Source organism: Trachypithecus francoisi, unplaced genomic scaffold, assembly GCF_009764315.1.
Source record: "Trachypithecus francoisi isolate TF-2019V2 unplaced genomic scaffold, Tfra_2.0 Lachesis_group5, whole genome shotgun sequence".
NCBI lineage: Eukaryota > Metazoa > Chordata > Mammalia > Primates > Cercopithecidae > Trachypithecus > Trachypithecus francoisi.
In genome coordinates this window covers 118,101,943-118,119,613 of record NW_022681470.1, presented here as the reverse complement: position 1 = coordinate 118,119,613, position 17,671 = coordinate 118,101,943, and the positions used below count along the sequence as shown (strand labels likewise).

Sequence of the window (17,671 nt, the reverse complement as noted above, 5' to 3'; positions counted from 1 at the left end):
ATTAGGAGTAGGAAATATCTACATGTATTTTGTCAGATACTTAAGAATTAAATTTTATAATGTATTCAGAGACTAATCCCTAAGGCTGAATGACTAAATAAAGTCTCCGAGAGAGCAAACCTGTACAGCCCTGACAAAAAGCGTGGTTGGGAGATGAAGACTGAGTGTAGTTGGGGTACACAGAACTAAGGGAGATGTTTTTAAGACAGGAGAAATTGAATACATGCATTTATTTTTTGAAGGAGACAGCAAAGAGCAAGAAAAGGAAGCCAAGAAAAAAATAGTAATTTGTGAAACAATATCCTTGATGAAATGGGAGTGGATGGAAATTAAAGCATAAGAAGGGTATTTACCTAAGTCATCTTTCCCTGTGAGACAGGCAGTAAGGATGGGTATCAATATGGAAGACCCAAATATTTGGGAAAAGATTTTCATGGCGTATCCCATCTTGAGTAAGCTTCCACCTAAAACTCGGAGAATAGTCATTTTTGACCCACATATTTATAAGTATCTGCCATCATTATTATTGTCATTCCCTGTTATCCATGGTATATTAGAAAAGTATCCATACCCTTTTAGAAAGCATTTCTCTAAAAGGAAACTTAGAAAGATACTTCATTAAGTAAAAAAAAAAAAAAAAAAGAAAGAAAGAAAGAGAGAAAGAAGGTCTTTGCTTGAGTAGTGCCTTATCCAAACACCTTACCCCAAAGTTATTTATATGTTCCAGCTACCTTCACACAATTAAGCCTCAGTAATTTGAATTCCCACTTTCATATAAATACTGTTTAACACAAGGTATGTGCTTGTTCCCTGAATACTTTGAATTAACATCTTGAACACTAATTTTTTTAAGTTCCATAAAAGAAACATTTTTAAGGTGTTTTTGGCAGGTGCTTTGGCTAGCTTCATTGAATCTATTCATTAATACAAGACAGAATTTTCCACTAGTTGCAGACAAAACTGAAGGTAAACCTTACTGGGTAAACATTCCTGTTTACTTGTCATGGTAAATTATTTTATTTATGGTTCAACTAGTCACTATACACAATAGCTTTGTGTGATAAATTAATAAATAATACATAAGAGCCAGGATAGATGGCAGGCACTGTGTTAATGACAATGTAACACTGTGAATTCTTAAAGTGAATTATAATATAATCTAAGTATCTAGTGGCAATTATCATTTTCATCACCATCATCATTTTACTTTTATGTAGAGTATAAGTTTCTTCTAGAAAATGCATATGAATATACTTCATATCTAGTAACTACTTTGGTATGTCCCCTATATGTCAAGGTTCTCCAGAGAAGTAGAACCAATAAGATGTGTATATGTTTGTGTGTGTGTGTGTGTAACAGTGTGTGTGTGGTGTGTGTGTGGTTTAGATCAGTGTTCTGTCCAGGCCTTCAACTGATTGAATAAGGCCCATGCACATTACAAAGGGCAATCTGCTTTACTCAAAATCCACAGATGTAAACATTGCTATTATGCAGAAACACTCTTACAAAAGCATCCAGAATAAGGTTTGATCATATATTCGGGCTAAATGGCCCAGCCTCTACAATTCTCCTTAAATGTAATAATTTTAGTGCAACATCAAATTTGAACTAGATTTACACCCACCTGTGAGAAAGAGCTGAGTGAAATAAGTCACTAACAGAAAAGAACGTGCAAAAAAAAAAAAAAAAAAAAAAACTGTCAGATAACCATCCCTGTCTCAATCACTTCTGCTATGCCTAACAGATAAATCATGTGCAAGCCATGCTGCCCCTGCCTGCTATTGATCTCAGCTTCAATCTCCAATGCCTATTCCTACCAGGGAAAGACACACAATATTAGTTCACCTTCAGCCTTCAAAAATGCAGCAGGTAGTATTCTATCATATATTTCTTCCATCTTCCCTCCCCTCTTCTCCCTTCTTCTTGTTTGTGGTCCCCAAATTCACTTTTCCTATGCCTGAGAGTGAAAAACCCTTGAATTGCTTGCCACCACCATCTTTGGTGACATATATTTGACATCTAATGCCTTACACAGTTGGGAGTAGGGTAAGGACAACTAAGCCTAGTCTGGCAAGGCAATAATAGTACCAAACTCATGATAATTTCTAGACAGGAGAATGCAGACAGTAAAATTTATATTTTTTACTCAATGAACAAGTGCATTAACAAACATCTGTTAATTTTACAAGTTTTAAAAATATTTAATTAAAAAATTAGGCCACCTAGAGTAATTCAAATGAACAGGATCTATACCTTGCATTTTTATGACATACATTTTATATAGAGTATTAGCAATGGCTTAAACAAGACAGACATTTATTCTCACATGAGTTAAAATCCCAAGCTAATATGGTAGCTGTGCTATACAAAGTAATCAGAGTCAGCCTTCTTTTATCCAGTGTTTTGCTCATCTCGATTTTTAAATGGCTTACTACCACCTATCCAAATTCTGGATAATAGTAAAAAGGTAAAAGAGGAAGAAGCAGCATTTGCCTTTCCTTTAAGGTATTACATACAAGTGGCAGAGATTATGTCTTCTGACATCCTGTTGTCCAGTACACAAATTCACTTAGCTTGAAGGGAGACTGGGAACCCTCTTCTTTAGTCCAGATGGCCTTTTGAGAAACTACATGAAAAATGGAGAAAAGAGAAGATGGGACATACATATGCAGCAGTATTGACCACATACCTAAACTTCAGTTTAATAATTATGTAGATGTATAAATGTATACATGTATACATGTGTATGTATACCTATGTAAATATTTAGTGGAAGAAGTAGGTAATGTTATTTATCAGTTAAAATTAATTAAAATTGTGGCCATCCATCTGTTAATATGGTGATTCAATTTAACTTTGTGAATAAGACATTCTGGATTCATTTTGATTAAGGAAATTTCTCTTTGGATACAAAATAAACTGAGATTGATTCATTAGTTGCATGAATTAAAAAAATCTCTTTATAGATGAGTATCAGTTCTTGCCACAGTCATTCTTGTAACAAACCACCCTGCAACTGAGAGGCAAAAAATAACCATCATTGATTCTCCCTCATAAATCCGTGTGCTTACTAGAGGCTGGCTGATTTAGGCTGAGTTTTGTTCCAAATTATAAGTTAGATCCAAGTTCTCTTAGTGTGTTTTTCTTGGCCCAGTTGGACTAATCTGTTACCCAGGACATGTTTTGCACATGACAATAACAAGCCCGAGGATAGGCTCAACTGTTGCGTTATTTTTCAGTCTTTTACTTGTGTTATGTCTGCTAATAGTTCATTGGCCATTGCAAGGCATATGTCTAAGTCCAAAATTAAGAGCTGAAATATTTCCTCTACCTTGACACATGACAAAGATGTAGGCATATGTTATTATTACAAGGAAGTAAAAACTGGGACAAGTCAGTCAATTGACTATAAGATCTTATTGAATCATTTCAATGTGAATATAATTTCACTTTGCATATTAGACTTAGTCCCTTCAAATAATTAATTTATTTGATATTTATTTTGAGATATTTCCAGCTGCATAGAAAGTTAGTCTGGTGAAAGATTACAACAAAGAAAAAAGCAATCTTAGTATATTGTGGTAAACTCAGTGATAAAACTATGGAGAGAATAATTACAAAGATATGAGAAGAGGCATCTATTCCATCCTAGAAAAAAAGAAAGAAAATCCAGAAGATTTTCTGAAAGGGATGTTTTTAAAATGTCTCTAATTTTTGCTGGGGTGGGTTGGCATCACACGTTTGCCATTCTTCTTATGGAGCCAATAGCTGGCCAGGATTATTATTCTCACGGTAATGGCAAAGAGCTGGAGGGTAAGGATGCATTCACAAAAACACATTGTGTCTTATCTTCTAAAATCTTATTGGCTAAAGCAAGTCACATGATTGAGCTCAACATCAAAGTGTAATGAAGGAAGAGTATTTTCTTGTGTGTATGGGTGGAATTAAAAGGTTACATGGCAAATAATTTCAGAAAGGGGTTAAAGCAAATAATTCAATCCACCATACAGGTGAAAAAATCACCAAAAACCTAATTTTCTATAAATATTGAACTATTTATTTACATTTCCAGTATATACATGCATATGTATATACATACATGTATATGTGTGTCATGTATACACAGGTTGAACATCCCTAATTCAAAAATTCAAAATCTCAAATGGTCCACAAATCAAAATTTTTGAGTGCCAATATGAGGCCACAAATAAAAAACTTCACACTTGACCTCATGTGACATGTTACAGTCAAAACACAGTCATACAACACAAAGTTTATTCATCATCCCCAGGAGAGCAAATACTCTCCCAATTCCCTTCAGCCATGATACATCTTTTCTGTACATGCCCAGATTTCCTTATGCATGCATACTCACAAACAGTAATAAAATGGGAGGTGCCAACAGCAGGTTTCCATGATGCTCCACATGGGGCCAAGACTCACAAGCATTATTCACTGTGACCTTCTTTATTTTTTTTAAATTCTCTTCTAAGTGAAAATACAACTAAAATGTCAAAAAGACCTGTGGATACCCACATGGGTAGCAGTGATTTTAAAAAAAAAAGAGGAAGCATTTATGTTTCTCTATAGCACAGAAAGTCAAGCTGTTAGAGAAATCAGATGGTGCTGGAAGTGTGAATATTCTTATAGAAGAGTATGGTATGGCAAGGATAACCATATATGACCTGAAGAGATAAAACAATAAATGCTTGAAGTTATGTGCTGAAAGTAGTGAACAGCAGCTAATAAAAAATAGAAAAGCACTGCATAAAGCGAAAAAATGAAGATTTCAGTTGTGTATTGAAACAGTGCATCTATCACCATCACAGTGAACACAGGCCGCTTAATGTTATGCTGATCAAGAAACGTGCAAAAATTCATTATGATTACCTGAAAATTGAAGAGAACTGTGAATATTCAAGAGGCTGGTTGAATAAATTTAAGAAAATACATGACATTACATTTTTAAACATTTCTAGAGATAAACTCTGTTGATCACAAAACAGCAAAGAAATTCAATTCATTAACAAGTTTGCCAAGGTCACTGCTGATGAAAATCTAATGCCAGAACATGTCCAAAATGCTCAGGAAACAATCCTGTTTTAATATTATTACCCCAGAAAGATGGTGGCTACAACCGATGAGATGGCCCCTACAGGAATTAAGGATGCCAAGTGTAGAATAACTGCTAAGATGTGCTACTGTAGCAGATATGCATATAGGTAGACTTGCGTGATAGGCAAAAGCTTTTGTCCTGACTGCTTTCAAGGAGTGAATTTCTTGCCAGTCCATTATTATGCTAACAAAAATGCATAGATCAACAGAAATATCTTTTCTGATTGGTTTCATAAAAATTTTGTAATAGTGGCTCATGCTCACTGTAGGGATGCTGGACTAAATGGCAACTGCAAGATTTTGCTATTCCTTGACAATTGTTCTGCTCATCCTCCAGCTAAAACTTTCATCAAAATAATATTCATGTCATGTATTTTCTTTCAAAGGTGACTTCATTAATTCAGCCATGATACCAGGGTCTACATAGATGAACAGTAAATGCAAAAGCACTTTCTTGAACAGCATGCTAGCAGCAGTGAACAGAGGGCTGGAAAAGTTTTTGATAGGCTTCAGCATGAAGGATGTCTTATATTCTGTTGCCAATGCTTGGAAAATAGTAACTAAAGACAGTTGTGCATGCCTAGCACAACCTCTGGCCTGTGACTACGTTCAATGATGACCATGAACTAGGTGGTGACTTTGAAGTACTTCCATGCCAAGTGAAAAAGAAAATCTAACTTCCTTACATATGCAAAAAAAAATACAGCATCAGAGTCTGACAGTAAGCTGAAAGAAGTGGATATTGAAGACATTTTGAACACTGATAATATGGCTCCAATTGTTTATTGATTGATTGATGGTGAAGTAGCCAAAACGATTCTGAATCAAGGTGATCATGATAATAATAACAATGAAGATAAGGTTAACACTACAGAAAAAGTGCCTACAGACATCATCATAAAAATGTGTATGGGCTTGTTGAAGGACTAGAGAAGCATACAGTCATAACAGAACAAGAAATGATGTCAGTTTATAAAATATAAACGGGATTTCTAAAGCAAAAAACATTGTTAATGAGGCAGATGTGTCCGAAGAAAAAACCCTCATCCCAAAGACTCACTTCTTGGTCTCTCATCTGCTTCTAATATTTCTTCTCAACTTAAAAAAAAAACAGTGTACAGTAACCTATTAATCAAAATGCAGAATTGTCGGTAGAGACTGAAAGCTTGCAATTGTTTGTTGTTGCTGTTGTTTAATAGCTGATACAGTTATTCTGTTGATGCTACCGTGCTCCTTAGTTACCCTGAACACATTACTTTTCTTTACTGTATTAATGGTATGCCTTTATTTTTTACTATTAAGTATCTATGTGAAAATAAGTGTAAGAAAACAATTGTTTATTGGTAGCACATAAACTCAGAGTCAAGGATGATGGTGATGGCAACCAATCACAGATTGTCCACATGGGTGACTGAGACAGTGACACCTTTGTTTTCTGATGGCTCAGTGTATACAAACTTTGTTTTATGCACAAAACTATTAAAAATATTGTATAAAATTGCACTCGGGTAAATGTACAAAGTATATATGAAACACAAATAAATGTTATAAACTTTGGTCCCATCCCCAGGAAGCTTCATTATGTATACACAAATATTCCCAAATCAGAAAATAATCTAAAATCTGAAACACTTCTGGCCCCAAACATTTTGGATACGAGATACTCACCTTGTATTTTGTATCTATAACAGTATAAGAACGCAAGAGAAAAGAAATTAAGATAGCAGGTAACAGTGGACAAAAGTAGTACTTGATTCCTGAATATTTACTTTTCTGATATGTACTTTTAACACAAAAGAAAAAATACAACACATGAATATACTTAAAGCACACTTAGGGTAAATTAAGATGCAAATTGTTTTTTTGTTTCACCATCTTTTGTACTAACTCTGTGTTTATTTAGAATTTTCTAATTGGAAAAGCCCTAATGAGATGATTCTCAGGCTCTCTTTGGTTTTTACTTAGCAGAAGTGAAGACTTTCAATAATTTGTTGTCTTATTCTTCTTTTATTCAAATGTTCTTGATTCTAATGACTGTAGTTCTAATTAGCTCTAGTTGAATACTTTCAATAAGTTGTTGTCTTCTTTTATTAAAATGTTCTTGATTCTTATGACTCTAGCTCTAATTAGCTCTAGTTCTATTTCTTTTGTAATAAATTGTATCTGCTATAAAAAAGTACAGCTGGACAAGTCAATGAAGATTTTCAACATTGTTGTTGTTAGGCATTCTATAAAACTATCTGCCAGTAACATTCTTAAATTGAAACATTTGATGTGAAAATTGGATATGATTACTTAATAATAATGAATATGTGAATCCAAATGTGACTGAATATACTTAGTGTCAAATTTAACTATAAAATTTAGGGGGGGCGGAGCAAGATGGCCGAATAGGAACAGCTCCAGTCTCCAACTCCCAGCGCGAGCGACACAGAAGACCGGTGATTTCTGCATTTTCAACTGAGGTACTGGGGTCATCTCTCTAGGGAGTGCCGGACAATCGGTGCTGGTCAGCTGCTGCAGCCTGACCAGCGAGAGCTGAAGCAGGGCGAGGCATCGCCTCACCTGGAAGCGCAAGGGGGAAGGAAATCCATTTTCCTAGCCAGGGGAACTGAGACACACAACACCTGGAAAATCGGGTAACCCCCACCCCAATACTGCGCTTTAAGGAAACAGGCACACCAGGAGAATATATCCCACACCTGGCCGGGAGGGTCCCACGCCCACGGAGCCTCCCTCACTGCTAACACAGCCGCGATCCATCCGCAATGCAGCAGCGAGGCTGGGGGAGGGGCGCCCGCCATTGCTGAGGCTTAAGTAGGTAAACAAAGCCGCTGGGAAGCTCGAACTGGGAGGAGCTCACAGCAGCTCAAGGAAGCCTGCCTGTCTCTGTAGACTCTACCTCTGCGGACAGCACACAGCTGCAGTCCAATAGGGGAAGCAGCGGGGGCCGGTGCAGACGTGAACAACTCTGTTTGACAGCTTTGGGGAGAGCCGTGGATCTCCTAACGCGGAGGTTGAGATCCGAGAACGGATAGACTGCCTGCTCAGGTGGGTCCCTGACCCCTGAGTAGCCTAGCTGGGAGACATCCCCCACTAGGGGCAGTCTGACACCCCACACCTCACAGGGTGGAGTCACCCCTGAGAGGAAACTTCCAAAGGAAGAATCAGACAGGTACACTCGCTGTTCAGCAATATTCTATCTTCGGCAACCTCTGCTGCTGATACCCAGGCAAACAGGGTCTGGAGTGGACCTCAAGCAATCTCCAACAGACCAACAGACAGTCCTTCTGACTGTCAGACGGAAAACTATCAAACAGGAAGGACACCTATACCAAAACCCCATCAGTACGTCACCATCATCAAAGACCAGAGACAGATAAAACCACAAAGATGGGGAGGAAGCAGGGCAGAAAAGCTGGAAATTCAAAAAATAAGAGCGCATCTCCCCCTGCAAAGGAGTGCAGCCCATCGCCAGCAACGGATCAAAGCTGGTCAGAGAATGACTTTGACGAGATGAGAGAAGAAGGCTTCAGTCCATCAAACCTCTCAGAGCTAAAGGAGGAATTACGTACCCAGCGCAAAGAAACTAAAAATCTTGAAAAAAGAGTGGAAGAATTGACAGCTAGACTAATTAATGCAGAGAAGATCATAAACGAAATGACAGAGATGAAAACCATGACACGAGAAATACGTGACAAATCCACAAGCTTCAGTAACCGACTCGATCAACTGGAAGAAAGAGTATCAGCGATTGAGGATCAAATGAATGAAATGAAGCGAGAAGAGAAAACCAAAAGAAAAAAGAAGAAAAAGAAATGAACAAAGCCTGCAAGAAGTATGGGATTATGTAGAAAGACCAAATCTACGTCTGATTGGGGTGCCTGAAAGTGAGGGGGAAAATGGAACCAAGTTGGAAAACACTCTTCAGGATATCATCCAGGAGAACTTCCCCAACCTAGTAGGGCAGGCCAACATTCAAATTCAGGAAATACAGAGAACGCCACAAAGATACTCCTCCAGAAGAGCAACTCCAAGACACATAATTGCCAGATTCACCAAAGTTGAAATGAAGGAAAAAATCTTAAGGGCAGCCAGAGAGAAAGGTCGGGTTACCCACAAAGGGAAGCCCATCAGACTAACAGCAGATCTCTCGGCAGAAACTCTACAAGCCAGAAGAGAGTGGGGGCCAATATTCAACGTTCTTAAAGAAAAGAATTTTCAACCCAGAATTTCATATCCAGCCAAACTAAGCTTCATCAGTGAAGGAGAAATAAAATCCTTTACAGATAAGCAAATGCTTAGAGATTTTGTCACCACCAGGCCTGCCTTACAAGAGACCCTGAAGGAAGCCCTAAACATGGAAAGGAACAACCGGTACCAGCCATTGCAAAAACATGCCAAAATGTAAAGACCATCAAGGATAGGAAGAAACTGCATCAACTAACGAGCAAAATAACCAGTTAATATCATAATGACAGGATCAAGTTCACACATAACAATATTAACCTTAAATGTAAATGGACTAAATGCTCCAATTAAAAGACACAGACTGGCAAACTGGATAAAGAGTCAAGACCCATCAGTCTGCTGTATTCAGGAGACCCATCTCACATGCAGAGACATACACAGGCTCAAAATAAAGGGATGGAAGAAGATCTACCAAGCAAAGGGAGAACAAAAAAAAGCAGGGGTTGCAATCCTAGTCTCTGATAAAACAGACTTTAAACCATCAAAGATCAAAAGAGACAAAGAAGGCCATTACATAATGGTAAAGGGATCAATTCAACAGGAAGAGCTAACTCTCCTAAATATCTATGCACCCAATACAGGAGCACCCAGATTCATAAAGCAAGTCCTTAGAGACCTACAAAGAGACTTAGACTCCCATACAATAATAATGGGAGACTTCAACACTCCACTGTCAACATTAGACAGATCAACGAGACAGAAAGTTAACAAGGATATCCAGGAATTGAACTCATCTCTGCACCAAGCGGACCTAATAGACATCTATAGAACTCTCCACCCCAAATCAACAGAATATACATTCTTCTCAGCACCACATCGCACTTATTCCAAAATTGACCACATAATTGGAAGTAAAGCACTCCTCAGCAAATGTACAAGAACAGAAATTATAACAAACTGTCTCTCAGACCACAGTGCAATCAAACTAGAACTCAGGACTAAGAAACTCAATCAAAACCGCTCAACTACATGGAAACTGAACAACCTGCTCCTGAATGACTACTGGGTACATAACGAAATGAAAGCAGAAATAAAGATGTTCTTTGAAACCAATGAGAACAAAGATACAACATACCAGAATCTCTGGGACACATTTAAAGCAGTGTGTAGAGGGAAATTTATAGCACTAAATGCCCACAAGAGAAAGCAGGAAAGATCTAAAATTGACACTCTAACATCACAATTAAAAGAACTAGAGAGGCAAGAGCAAACACATTCAAAAGCTAGCAGAAGGCAAGAAATAACTAAGATCAGAGCAGAACTGAAGGAGATAGAGACACAAAAAACGCTCCAAAAAATCAATGAATCCAGGAATTGGTTTTTTGAAAAGATCAACAAAATTGACAGACCGCTAGCTAGACTAATAAAGAAGAAAAGAGAGAGGAATCAAATAGACGCAATAAAAAATGATAAAGGGGATATCACCACCGACCCCACAGAAATACAAACAACCATCAGAGAATACTATAAATGCCTCTACGCAAGTCAACTAGAAAATCTAGAAGAAATGGATAATTACCTGGACACTTACACTCTCCCAAGACTAAGCCAGGAAGAAGTTGAATCCCTGAATAGACCAATAGCAGGCTCTGAAATTGAGGCAACAATTAATAGCCTACCAACCAAAAAAAGTCCAGGACCAGATGGATTCACAGCTGAATTCTACCAGAGGTACAAGGAGGAGCTGGTACCATTCCTTCTGAAACTATTCCAATCAATAGAAAAAGAGGGAATCCTCCCTAACTCATTTTATGAGGCCAACATCATCCTGATACCAAAGCCTGGCAGAGACACAACAAAAAAAGAGAATTTTAGACCAATATCCCTGATGAACATCGATGCAAAAATTCTCAATAAAATACTGGCAAACCGGATTCAGCAGCACATCAAAAAGCTTATCCACCATGATCAAGTGGGCTTCATCCCTGGGATGCAAGGCTGGTTCAACATTCGCAAATCAATAAATGTAATCCAGCATATAAACAGAACCAAAGACAAGAACCACATGATTATCTCAATAGATGCAGAAAAGGCTTTTGACAAAATTCAACAGCCCTTCATGCTAAAAACGCTCAATAAATTCGGTATTGATGGAACGTACCTCAAAATAATAAGAGCTATTTATGACAAACCCACAGCTAATATCATACTGAATGGGCAAAAACTGGAAAAATTCCCTTTGAAAACTGGCACAAGACAGGGATGCCCTCTCTCACCACTCCTATTCAACATAGTGTTGGAAGTTCTGGCTAGGGCAATCAGGCAAGAGAAAGAAATCAAGGGTATCCAGTTAGGAAAAGAAGAAGTCAAATTGTCCCTGTTTGCAGATGACATGATGGTATATTTAGAAAACCCCATCGTCTCAGCCCAAAATCTCCTTAAGCTGATAAGCAACTTCAGCAAAGTCTCAGGATACAAAATTAATGTGCAAAAATCACAAGCATTCTTACACACCAGTAACAGACAAGCAGAGAGCCAAATCATGAATGAACTTCTATTCACAATTGCTTCAAAGAGAATAAAATACCTAGGAATCCAGCTTACAAGGGATGTCAAGGACCTCTTCAAGGAGAACTACAAACCACTGCTCAGTGAAATCAAAGAGGACACAAACAAATGGAAGAACATACCATGCTCATGGATAGGAAGAATCAATATCGTGAAAATGGCCATACTGCCCAAGGTTATTTATAGATTCAATGCCATCCCCATCAAGCTACCAATGACTTTCTTCACAGAATTGGAAAAAACGGCTTTAAAGTTCATATGGAACCAAAAAAGAGCCCGCATTGCCAAGACAATCCTAAGTCAAAAGGACAAAGCTGGAGGCGTCACGCTACCTGACTTCAAACTATACTACAAGGCTACAGTAACCAAAACAGCATGGTACTGGTACCAAAACAGAGATATAGACCAATGGAACAGAACAGAGTCCTCAGAAATAATACCACACATCTACAGCCATCTGATCTTTGACAAACCTGAGAGAAACAAGAAATGGGGAAAGGATTCCCTATTTAATAAATGGTGCTGGGAAAATTGGCTAGCCATAAGTAGAAAGCTGAAACTGGATCCTTTCCTTACCCCTTATACGAAAATTAATTCAAGATGGATTAGAGACTTAAATGTTAGACCCAATACCATAAAAACCCTAGAAGAAAATCTAGGTAGTACCATTCAGGACATAGGCATGGGCAAGGACTTCATGTCTAAAACACCAAAAGCAACGGCAGCAAAAGCCAAAATTGACAAATGGGATCTCATTAAACTAAAGAGCTTTTGCACGGCAAAAGAAACTACCATCAGAGTGAACAGGCAACCTACAGAATGGGAGAAAATTTTTGCAACCTACTCATCTGACAAAGGGCTAATATCCAGAATCTACAAAGAACTCAAACAAATATACAAGAAAAAAACAAACAACCCCATCAAAAAGTGGGGAAAGGATATGAACAGACATTTCTCAAAAGAAGACATCCATACAGCCAACAGACACATGAAAAAATGCTCATCATCACTCGCCATCAGAGAAATGCAAATCAAAACCACAATGAGATACCATCTCACACCAGTTAGAATGGCAATCATTAAGAAGTCAGGAAACAACAGGTGTTGGAGAGGATGTGGAGAAAGAGGAACACTTTTACACTGTTGGTGGGATTGTAAACTAGTTCAACCATTATGGAAATCAGTATGGCAATTCCTCAAGGATCTAGAACTAGATGTACCATATGACCCAGCCATCCCACTACTGGGTATATACCCAAAGGATTATAAATTACTCTACTACAAAGACACATGCACACGTATGTTTATTGCGACACTATTCACAATAGCAAAGACTTGGAATCAACCCAAATGTCCATCTGTGACAGACTGGATTAAGAAAATGTGGCACATATACACCATGGAATACTATGCAGCCATAAAAAGGATGAGTTTGCGTCCTTTGTAGGGACATGGATGCAGCTGGAAACCATCATTCTTAGCAAACTATCACAAGAAGAGAAAACCAAACACCGCATGTCCTCACTCATAGGTGGGAACTGAACAATGAGATCACTTGGACTCGGGAAGGGGAACATCACACACTGGGGCCTATCATGGGGAGGGGGAGGAGGGAGGGATTGCATTGGGGAGTTATACATGATATAAACGTTATGCACATGTACCCTAGAACTTAAAGTATAATAAAAAAAAAAAAGAAAGATAACAAGCTTTGTAATCAGTGACCTCAAGAGAGGTGCAAATTTATTAACATATGCTTATCCCTCACCAAGTTTGCCATGCCCTCTTAAAATTACTTAGCTTATAATATTGATGTTGATAATAAAATTATGTACACAAGGAAAAAAAATTAGTTTTCAATAAAAATTTAAAATTTTATAACAACACTGTAACAACCAAGCATTATTAAATTAAGGCAAAGTTGATTTATTCATTACAACAATAGTAGCTAATATACACTGAACTCTAATGGGGCACTTTACATAAATTATTTCATTACATTCTCACAGAACTTCATTAGCTCACCATTATATTATTTACATTTTGCAGATGAGGTTCAGATAAATAAAGTAATCTCTTAGGATCACAAACTAATAATAAGAGTTTTTTCTCACCCATTTATACTATCTCATGTATTAACCATACACATATATCTGTTTTTCTTTAATTATCAAATATTTTAAACAATAATCCTGATTTTTATAGTAAATTATAATACTAAATTCTTATACTAAATTATAATTGTTTTATTCATTTATTCAATAGATATTAATTGAGCAGGTACAATGTGCAAGACCTTTTTTAAGGATGAGGACAAAGACATACATAAGGAAGACATGTTCCAATGCCTTCATAAATCTTCCAGCCTCGTATGTTTAACAAACACTGACTGACTGGATGGTTTACTAACGAAAATGGGCCTGCCCACCATTCTCCTTCAAATTTCCATTTCTAGTGTTTGCTTGAAATCCACAAAACAGAGGTTTTTAGAATTGCTCATAAACTAAAGATATGAATTTAAATAAATAATCAAGTCACTTATAAATAAATCAATCAGTAAGGATTCTTTTGATTGCAATGACAGGAAACTCAACAAAGTTGGAGGACAGAAAAAAAAAAAAATCCAGACACTGGCTATCATATGGGTAAAGTTATTCCCAGGACAGAAAGTAAACTTGACCATAATACATTTTCAGGCTCTACTCCCTTCAGAGACCCTGATCTTAGGCCATCTTCTCTCCTTTAGCAAAATATCTTGCTACTTTCAAGATACTGGTCATTTCAAGTTCAGTGTTGAAGAGAGCATCTGTCTTGGAATTTTCACCACAGAAGCTGTGAAGTGTACTTTGATTGGATCAGCAGTCATGCTCACTACCAGATCATGATTACTCCAAGCCAATATGAGTTTAGCCTTGAAGTAGGGTGAGGTAACCCAATTCAAACCATGTTTGAGAAATGGTAGGGTAGGGAGAAGTTCTGCATATATGGGATAAGCTTTATTGCATTACTTTTTTTTTATGTTTATTTGCACTGCTCAGAGACTTTTGCCAATTATTTATTTTTCTTTCTAAGTTGTATTTTATACAGGATAGGCTGCTAGTTTGTTTAATTTTAGGTAATTGTGGTGTTACTGAATAACTATACAGACCAAAATCTTTTATTTAGCAAATATTGACTAGATGCTAGCCTTATATTGGTTAAGTATGCCATAAAAATTACCAAGAATAGTATAAGATATTGTTTTTGCTCTTAAGAAATAGCTATTCTCGGCCGGGCGCGGTGGCTCAAGCCTGTAATCCCAGCACTTTGGGAGGCCGAGACGGGCGGATCACGAGGTCAGGAGATCGAGACCATCCTGGCTAACACGGTGAAACCCCGTCTCTACTAAAAAATACAAAAAACTAGCCGGGCGATGTGGCGGGCGCCTGTAGTCCCAGCTACTCGGGAGGCTGAGGCAGGAGAATGGCGTAAACCCGGGAGGCGGAGCTTGCAGTGAGCTGAGATCCGGCCACTGCACTCCAGCCCGAGCGACAGAGCGAGACTCCGCCTCAAAAAAAAAAAAAAAGAAATAGCTATTCTCTGACTTAATTAAACACAATAAACAATCTAGCTAAGATTATTTAAAACTTGCTATCTAAAAGTAGTTAAAGCTTTTTAAATATTGACAGAAGCAGAAGAAAGCTTTAAGTTTGTGGGGTGTTTTTTCATTATTTTCTGAATGTAGAAACAATTTAATGAGTCTTTGGTTAAAAAAAGTAAAGCAAAGATCCTAATTTGGGATAAAAATGTAAAAAGATGAAGAGTTACCTATTTTACATAATGTTGTAAATACTTTCTTTACCATATGAGAAGTTGCATTAATGTTGCTTGCTTCTTTTATAAGAATAGATCTTAGTTAAATTTAGATTAAGACAATGTCTCTCAAAAGTATTCATTTTGCAGAGATATGATATCTGTCTCCTTTGTCTGCCTATCCTTATTCAAAGAGTTACACCAGGAATAAATCAAAACAAGACACTAGATAAAGGTGAGAAGGTAAAATTTGAGCTTAAGCAAATGGAGAGATTCTTTAGGAGCAGGACTGAGGTTGCTGGAGCCCAGCCTGGATTATTCAGCTGTAATTCCCTCACAGGGTATTCTTCCACATTGGGAAATTTACCAGTGTAGAATGATACTGTGTCCTAGCGGGTATACCCTGTTGGATATTCCCTGGTGGTGCTTTCTAGAACAAGACCTATTCATATTAATAGGAGTCAAGGTTTTTCCAAAGGGAGTTGGAATTCCAACTGTCAGTCATCTTGGAAGGAAGGAAATTTGTGATGGAAAGTAAGGATTTGGAATTGAGACTTGAACCTCTAGGAAAACAAACTTTCTCAAAGGCATTCCTTTTTAATAAGAAGCAAATTCTATAAGCATAAAGTAAAGAGAGAAGGGGCCAATGGGATACCCATGTAACACCAAAAAGGACTTAACTATAAACTCTGGGAGTATTCATACCTAGTTTCAAGCTTTATTTTTAAAGATGTATTGAAACTTTCTTCTATTATTCCCTGTCTTTAATACATTATTGTTAAATGCTGAGGTAAAGGAGGGAGAAAATTAAGGAATGCACCCACATCCATATTTGAAACACGATTGCTACATCCACCAAAAAGTGGCAGAGGAGGGGAATGTAAAGCAAGAAAAGCAGGGAACTAAGATGGCAATCACCAACCTACACAAATTTGTAGGACATATAAGCATTTGGGGGTAACTTGGTGACATTTGAAGTGAAGATCATTTTGCAGACTAAGCCTTCTGAAATCACACAGAAGAGAAATTTAGATTACTTCTGAAGAAGTATAAACCCATAGGTAGATACAACAATATAATGTCACAGGAGGTACAGATACATGGATACACAGTGTTAGGCAATGTCAGAATCCTATAAAACATGATTTAAAGAACAACGTATAATCACACAAAAAAGTTAACTAAACATTGCTAACCATTACAAACCAATATGAATGGTAATGCCAACTTCAATTTTTACAAATATATATGAATAATATAGGAAGAGAAAGGAGTAGAAGGAATTATACTAAGTTGTTAGAAGATTATCAGTAGTTGTTAGGGTTACATTTTTTTCTCTTGTGAATCAGTATAGAATTTCAATAATAACTATGTATTACCTTTTGTTAACAGTAATGTATAATTTCAACTCAGTTATAATCATTATTTAAAAAGTGAGACAGTGACAAAATCTCAGATATTTGCAGTTAAAAAATGTACCTGGGATAATGCCTTCTCATTATATTAGATGATGTCATTAATATCCTCTTAAGTTGGATATAAAATAAATTTATGAGTCAGATTTGAAAGAGAAGTTGGAAATGGGGTAGGAAAAATAAAGAGGAAGTAGAAGTCAATGAAAGTCTCCTACAAGTCTTCCGTAATACAGGAAATCACTATCAATAAATGTTTACTTGTACATTGAATCATTTAACCTGAGAGAGACTATCAGTATGTTTGAATCCCTGACAACATTGCTAATGGTAGCATCTCAGCTATGTTTGGGTTAACTTGGAAAATATCAATGCTAGAATAAATTAATATTTATTTTAAGACATTCTAAGAAGTAGAATAAAGTAACAGATAATCACTTAAAAAATTTTTAATATAAGTTCCGGGATACATGTGCAGAATGTGCAGGTTTGTTAAATAAGCATATATGTGCCATGGTGGTTTGCTGTACCTATCAACCCATCAGCTAGGTTTTAAACCCCACATGCATTAGATATTTGTCTTAATGCTCTTC

The 17,671-nt window shown here is 37.1% G+C and overlaps 1 long non-coding RNA gene across 2 annotated transcripts in view; it reads right to left on the bottom strand.

Moving 5' to 3' along the window:
- LOC117076364 overlaps positions 1–17,671 on the bottom strand; it is a 43,014-nt gene that overhangs the window by 7,675 nt on the left and 17,668 nt on the right. For both annotated transcript variants that reach the window (XR_004434343.1, XR_004434344.1), the window contains exon 2: positions 2,517–2,626. This is a non-coding gene — a long non-coding RNA (uncharacterized LOC117076364). The remainder of the gene's footprint in view (positions 1–2,516; positions 2,627–17,671) is intronic.